This window comes from Alosa pseudoharengus, unplaced genomic scaffold, assembly GCF_046254945.1.
Source record: "Alosa pseudoharengus isolate Yale_2024_CS ecotype anadromous, Long Island Sound unplaced genomic scaffold, YU_APseudo_1.1 YU_APseudo_1.1_scf_12, whole genome shotgun sequence".
In the NCBI taxonomy this organism is placed as follows: Eukaryota; Metazoa; Chordata; class Actinopteri; order Clupeiformes; family Clupeidae; genus Alosa; species Alosa pseudoharengus.
This window is the reverse complement of record NW_027468587.1, coordinates 21,428,857-21,437,224: the sequence shown is the minus strand read 5'-3', so window position 1 is coordinate 21,437,224 and position 8,368 is coordinate 21,428,857.

Below are 8,368 nucleotides of genomic sequence, written 5' to 3'. Positions count from 1 at the left end.
ACTAGCATTTCACGCACGGCGACAGTCTCTCTTGCATTAGGGATCAGAGCACTAATTTTACAGCCCATCCATCAACGTGTCAGAGTGTTATGAACAGCCCTGTGTCTTTGAGGGAGCAGTGCATGTAAAACACGGCAGGCTGTGTCGTAATTTGTCAGTTAATTCAAAGCGGGAGAGGCCAAGGCCAGCTCCCTCTGTTGCCTGAATGGCTGATTGTCAACGAGGACAATTATATTCATCTGCAGCCATTCATGAGCGAGCTGGCTTTTTTAAACACCCATAATAGATAAACGCTATGCGGTCCTTCATAAAATTATGTAATTTGTCAATTTCTTTCTTTTTAACTGGTAATTAAAATAACAATAAAAGACAGTGATTCCTCTGTAAGAGGAGAAAAGAGAGAGAGGGGGAGAGAGAGAGAGAGAGAGAAGGGGAGAAGGAGAGTAAGCAAGCATTGGTGTGAGTGGCGATTAGCCCTAGCCCCTAAGAGCCCCATCTCTCTCTCCTAACTCCTGGAGCCTGGCCTCTTATAAGTGGTGTGCTGTTGAGGGGAAGGTAAATACGCCACTTAAGGATTCTTCTCTCATTTGGCGGTCACACTCGTGCTTTAATTACGCCCAGAGCGATACCCCGCCAATGAGCCGATGCTATCGCCAGGTCGCTAACACCACGCCTCGCCTCTCGCGTCCTCGCCTCTCCGAGCACCACGCAGTGAGATGAGGGCTCTGAGACTGGGGTCCAGACCAGTATGTGTGTATGTGTGTGTGTGTGTGTGTGTGTGTGTGTGTGTGCATGGCTTCTTCGGAGCCAAACAGCTGTAGAGCGTGGCGGCCGCTATCAGATATTTATAAGAGGCTCATGAATATGGATGCAGGGAGAGATGGGACTGATGTTTGTCCTCCAAGAGGGATGAAAGGAGAATGCGCTCTCCTCCCAGAAGCACCCAGTCAGGGCCGCACACCAGAGGGGGAGGAAGGCTCTCTGTGTGTGTGTGTGTGTGTGTGTCTGTGTGTGTGTGTGTGTGTGTGTGTGTCTGTCTGTCTGTGTCTGTGTGTGTGTGTGTGTGTGTGTGTGTGTGTGTGTGTGTGTGTGTGTGTGTGTGTGTGTGTGTGTGTGTGTGTGTGTGTGTGTGTGTGTGTGTGTGTGTGTGTGTGTGTGTGTGTGTGTGTGTGTGTGTGTAGGTGGACTGAGTGGGGTTGTATATTCAAAGGAAAAGGGGTAAAGGGTTTGGGGAGCGGTGGACGGGCAGTGGTAGTATGCTCTCGCTGCCTGTGGACAGCAGTTTGCATTTTCAGTCATTTTGTTGTTCTTCATTATTAAATGATTAGACTTTGCTGTGTGTGTTAGCCGTAGCTTCGGAGGTCCACATTACATCAGTGGCACGTGTCATACCAGTGGATACGGGGCAGCATGTTCCCAGGTAAACCCACGCACCGGACCACCTTAAACATGCTGGGATTATACACCATCATCCTGGCCGACTTCTGTGCGACACAACGACCAAAACAACGTGCTTCCAGTCCCCAAACCCGCGGAACGCAGTGAGCGGATGATGAAGTGACTCACCAAGGTGGGGTGAGAGGAAGGTGATGGGTTGGTGGGTGGGTGAGTAAGTGTGTGGATATAGGGGGGCAGACAAAGATGGAGGGCACCACACGTACACGAGGCCTCGTCAGGGTCAGGGTCGTTTTTGCCAGGCTGGCCGGTCCTCCACTACAGCCCCTTAAAAGCGGCCCCTCTCCCCCTCTACACTTCCCAGGGCCCATCAGGGCCTAATCCATTATGATGAATTGCAGGGAGCAGGCCCAGCTAAACCTGCATTAGGAGTCACCAATTAGCATAATTGGGAGATTTTAATATGGTTAATAGGCCGACATGACCTTGCCCATGCGCTCTGCAGGCGAGCATTGTGCACGAGCGGAGACGTGCGGAGTGGCCATATTTAGAGCCGTAATGACAGCAGCTCCACCTGATTGATTCATGACTGGGGTTTAAGTGTATGTCCAGGCCTGGTCAGAGACACGGGGGGTTAGGGGCAGCTGCAACTGATGGCTAGCCATTTAAGGACATTTATGAAACCATGCATATTGTAGTCATCATTATGAGAATTGTAGGGCATTTGGCCACTTACAAAAAAGGAGAAAGCTATAGAGAGAGAAACAGAGAGGAAGATAAAAAAAATCCTTGATGGAGATAAATAGCAAACAGAGTCTCGTCTGTTCCACTCACTGACAAAAAGGGCAAAGAAAGAGGAAAGAAAAATGGCTAGTCGTTCATGGCCGACTCTTGGGTTGTGCAACCTTTGGAGATACCTTTGTTCTGCCCACTGTGGCGTAGGATCAGCGTGGGTCCTGATACTGAAGGACGTTAGCGTGGGCCTGCATGTGCCCCTCCCCACCCGAATTGAGACAGTTCCAGAATCCCAGAAATGCGCCCCAGAAAACTGAGGCCCACAGGGTTAACATTTTTTGGGGGGTTTCATTCCCTCCTTTTGTCCGGCTGGACAAATGATTCGGGTTGGTGGGACAATAATGTTTTTGATGGGACTCTAAATTTTGAAGCTGAAGCGCTCCATTGTGGGCTGACTAATGGGCAGCACGTGGCTGGACGTGAACTCCCATAGCCCCCCGTGGCTCGCGCCCAAAGGACAGTGTCCAGGGAGTGGGGAGTCCGGGACAGCCCAGCCCGTCCCTCGCTCCGCCCTGGCAACAACAAGCGGGCACTTTGTTCGTGGCGGGACAACAAGGGGCGCTCTAAGTGAGGGTGAATTACCTTGAGGACGCGCTTGCTGGCAAGGACTCTTCGTGCCAGTGGAGGATGCCCCCTCATGCAGACTAGTCAGGAGAGAAATAACGTTTCTCCACCATCTGTCCATGCCCATGCCCGGAGTCCGCACCGTGCACTCGTTCTCTCCATCACTCCATCCCTCTCTCTCTCTATCTCTTTCTCTCTCTCCTATCAAGTGTGTTTTTGTCTAAATTCTTCTCATAATCCTGTAGTTGTACTTCAAAGCTTCAATGTTCATTGACATGTTCATCCTGGCCCTGAAAAGAGGAAAGTAACATTTAATTGTGGCTTAGGGTGAGCCATACACTATCCAAGCACAATAAGCAACACAGAAGTGTGTATGTGTGTGTGTGTGTGTGGGGGGGGGGGGGGGGGGGGGTTTCATTTTATTGGCTGTTGAACACATAAACAACCTTCTGCCAGAATTGAGGACTGAACCTCTACCTACAGCGTTTTCGCTCGTTTTCACCTCTTCATTTGTTTTTTACCGGTTACCATTCTGTCGTTTTCGTGTACACATGGCCTTAATCTCCTCTTCTCTACTACACCCATCCTTAATTTAGTGCCCTCAACAGAGAGAGGCTAAAATGTGCATAACTGTACCAGAATGTGTGCTAAATTCACTGAGTCAAGCGTAGCACAGGCGAACAAGATGATTTTGCTCTATTAAATTACACTGATTGTGAATGAGGGTTTCTTGCCCTACAGAGAGGGAAATCTTCTTCATCCTTTGTCTTTGATTCAGTGATTTCATCTCTCTGATTATTATTCACCTTCATATTCAGATGAATCCTTATCTAAGAAGCTCAAGCTACAACTTTTACATATTTATTCAAATGGCACCTCTATGGCTTTTGATGTTCCCACTAAAAGGATACGTACCTAGGAAGTCTATAATTCAAAAATGACTTGCCATTTTGATGGTGATCCTGCATAAATATCGCAGGCACTCATTACTCTGATTAGGTCATCTCATTATCTGCTCTGATAACTAATCCAAATCCTTGTTCAAATCAAAGAAAAAGAGGACTAAAAATACGCTGGTTCCATTGCAGAATAAAGCATTATTTAGTTTATTAGTAGTACACATCAGTGTGTTAACGTACCAGTGTGTCAATATGATGATATACATACATACTGTACATACATACATATTTATATATATACACACAGTATACATATATATATATATACATATATACATATTGACACACACACACACACACACACACACACACACACACTGTATATATTTACAGCTCTGGAAAAAATACCATTGCACATTTATCTGATGTCATCCTACGGTTTCTAAGTGACATTTGAATGAGTTGAGACCGTCAACTCTGATACAGCCTGATACAGAAGCTTCTGTGTCTGTACCCGTTTGTGTGTGAATGAGAGAGTCTGCATGGGTGGGAGTGATTGAACGTGTGTGTGAGTGTGTTTATATGTTCATGTGTGGCTCACTTGAGTCATACTTGCTGGTAAATGCCCCCCGTTCCTCTGTGAGAGGTGAGGTAAGAGGGGTGTACCCAAGAGAGAGGGACACGAGCCCCCCCCCCCCACCACCACATACACACACACACACACCCCCCCCACACACACACACACCCCCCCCCCCCCACACACACCCCTCCCATCCGTCTCCTTAACCTCCCCTGAGTGCTGCCATATGTCCCGCGTTAACAAGGCCCACGCCGCCCCGACAGCTAATCAATGGATCAATCATAAAATTATCGCCAGTAATCAATCACCACTTAGTACAAGATAAATCCCATCAATCTATCCATCCTCTTACCTGCCTGGCTGCCTTGACCAGGCCATGTCACGTAACAGATGGACAGCATGCTTATGCAACCTTCTTATGTGAAACCCTTCATGCCTTCTCTTTTCAAATAAAATGAAAAAGGAAAGGTTTGTGTGTGTGTGTGTGTGTTTGCACTTTTACCTGTGTGTACATTTGAGTGTGTGTGTGTGTGTGTGTGTGTGTGTGTGTGTGTGTTTGCATTTTTGCCTGTTTGTCGGTGTGTGTTTGCACTTTTACCCGTGTGTACATCTATGTGTGTGTGTGTGTGTGTGTGTGTGTGTGTGTGTGTGTGTTCAGTGAGTGCGCGCGGCCAAGTACAGATATAGTGGTACAGCAAAGAAAGTTCAGTTCAGAGGCGGCGTGTTCTGGCTCCTGTCTGTATGCGGGCTGCTTCCTTCATCTCCACACGCCTCCCTAGCTCCGTCATAAAAAATCCATTATCAGGCCTCATGATTTACAAGGCGCTGTGCTCCCCGTGCCTCTCAATAGTAATGAATCTCACCGTGGAGGAAGAGGAGGATGAGGAAGAGCGGATATGAGTGTATACTAAAGAGCACGCTCCTCGCTCGCATGCATGCGTACCCTTGTGCAGGGAAAATGCCACATGGGACACCAAAGGCCCACAGAGTGGAACAGGAGGAAACGGGGGAAGAGAACATTAGAGAGAGGGAGAGAGAGAGAGAGAGGGAGAGAGGGAGGGTGTAGAGTGAAGAAAGTGGCTGTCAGGGAGAGTGAGTGAGAGGGGAGAGAGAATGGGGAGAGATGAAGGGAGATGAAGAGAAAGGGAGGCCATTGTTTGGCCTCTGCACGCTCAGCTCCTACCCGGCGGCCATCTTGAATTCCATCCATTGAGCCGGTTGCCGTGCGTAGGCCAGCCCTCCGACGCATTTCCCCGCTGGACGCACAACGGCGGCCATTCAGCCACACATCTGCAACACACACGCACACTCACACACACACATACACAAACACACACACACACACAACCTCTCACACACGCAGACTGGCTTGTCTTTTGAGACACCCCCCCCCCCCCAGCCCTCCCCTATCCGCCACCCCTCTCCCTGGTTTGGATGCTGCGATAGACACGCCAGTGGCCCTCAGAAACGGCTCTTGTGTGCGTCGGTTCCCTGAGCGCTCGTGCGTTACTGCCCGTGGAGGGTGATGGGAGAGGTGACCGGAGGGGTTGCCGGGGTTACGGGCTACCGCTGGGGTGGGGTGAGGGGGTGGGGGTGTCACAGGGCAACGCACGGGCGCGTCACCGAGAGGGGCCTCGGGAGTTGCGTCCGTGGGGCTCCTAACCCCCACCGCCCCCTTCCCTGCATTCCACTCATGCGATACGCCGTGCTGACGTGGGTGGCCTGGATGACCTCTGACCCCTGGGAAAGTGCTTTTGCGTGCCCATTGTGTTGGAGGTGCACTATCGGACCCCTCTATCTGCCATGACCCCAGTGGTGAGGGTGGCATGTCATGAGTAGACTAAGCTTTTTCTCACACAAACACGCACCCAGCTCAGTCTTCTAACTCAAGCTGTATGATCACCTGTACTTGTAATCATAATCTATCTGCTAACAGGGCTTCAATATTTGCTAAAGGGCTGCTTTACTTATTGATAACACAACTACCAATATTGAACTCCTTAAGAGATGTTAAAGTGAGGAATTGCTGTCCTTATTTAAAATAGCTGATATTGATTATAATAAATAGCAGGCTGTAATGTGTCAGTGCCCTTATTGGGAGTGCACACAGCACACACACACACACACACACACACACACACACACACACACACACACACACACACACATGCAGAGCACATACACACACACACACTTTGGACAGGACACAGTGGAGTAGACTTTCAAGCCAACGCTGTGTAGGAGCCACGGTCAATGTTATTGTAAGTGATAATACCATGCACTTGTTTTGTTGTTTTCCAGCAATCGACACATACATATTTAATAAAGCCGGCACAATGGGCCATTGTAACAGCTCAGGCGCCTCTCACACACTGTGCATAACTGAGCCTGAGACTCGGCCATAGAGAACTACTGAGGTTTATTTCTGTTCCTCGAAATCTCTCACACTACACTCATTTCTTTCAATTAAAGGCATGGAATGTCAGTTAATATATGTTAGTAGATATGATATGGTCTCAGTGTGCTCCATTGGGCACACGGGCACATGTCTGTCTATTAATATGTATGTCTGTCTGTCTGTCGGATATGTCTGTCTGTTTCTGTTGGATATGTATGGTTTTCTGACTGTCTGTCTGTCTGTCTGTTTGATATGTATGTTGGACTGTCTGTCTGTTGGATATGTGTTTGTCTCTGGGCTCTATCTTCCGTGCGGGCGCAATTGACTTTGTATACTCGCGCGTTTGTCTTTCCTATTTTGCAGTCAGCGCATATTGGAATTTTCCCTCCACAGGTACATGCCTGTAAATTAGGGAATTCGATTGCGCCCACGGGGGCGGTTCAGCGAAAAGACGGGGCGTGTTCCGGCGCAAACGTTCACTGTTGATATTTTGCAGTTTCAGAAAACAATTCCGCCACAGACCAGGAACTCCCTGGTCTAAAGTCTGTGGCGAAAATGCAGATGCTATTTTAAGGGCGCATGCATGACCACAGGCCTGCATGAATGAATGCGTTGCACACCAATCTACAGACACCTCCGTGCACAGACGGAAACATTCAAAGCCTTGATAATATTTGTCCATTTCCCGGTTTTGTTCGTGCATTGGTGACCTAAATATTTAGTAGCCTATATAGTACAACATCTAGCTACATGCAATATCTTTACAACAACGCCTAATTACGACCTATTAATCTGGACAACTTTATAGGCTACAGCCCTATAAAGGCTAAAGTTACTTTTAGTTTTGTTCCAATTTACCGTTGTGTAAGGTTTTAAGCACCAAGCTTTGCTATGTTCCCTCCATCCTTTCGTTATTTTCAAAAAACGTTTTATATCCATGATGGCCTTGAAGTCTTGAGTTAGTGAATTAGCTTAAATCAGCTTTTCATGTGCTGTTAACCAGCAACAGATAGTACAAGAAAGCAGCAAGTATGGTTACAATTTCTGTACAATTTCTGTAGTTGCTGCATCCATTCATTGTTATTCTCTCTCCTGCTCAAATAAATGTTGTGCGTGAATTAAGTTGATGATAACGTGTTTACAAACTCTGCTTTACAGAAAATATTGTAAATAGTCTACTGTCACGCAGTTAATGGGATACTGTGCAGAGTTGAAAGTTAGGTCAACTTAAACGAAGCCCTTGCTTGGCCGCCTGTGCTGCGCAACGCACACTTAGCTCCTCTCATCTATACAATGTAGTTCCCATTTCTGTAAACCATACATAATTTCAAAGAAAAATATTACCACTCGAGGGAAATCAGTGTGGTGTCCATGTGAAAAAATAGGCATAAATCTAGCGTACACATTTTCACGAATCACTGATGTGTTGATGACATATTAAGGAGACGTGATGTTGAACTGCATGCCGATGCCATTTAACCCAAATGCCCCAGCGGCAGCACGGGAGAGAAGAGATTAACTGACAGAAGATATGCATTGTCTATAGAGAGGTAATGTTAGATTACATTGTACATTGCAAATATATCACCATGCATTCATAACCTCGTGATTCAGTGAGAATGATCCCAAAACATCGGAAAGTATGTCTTTGTGACAATTCTGTATTACATTTTGTCAAGAGGAAAAATCAATAGCTAACTGTTCCCAACTGAACAGTGATTATAGCGCTGTGAACGC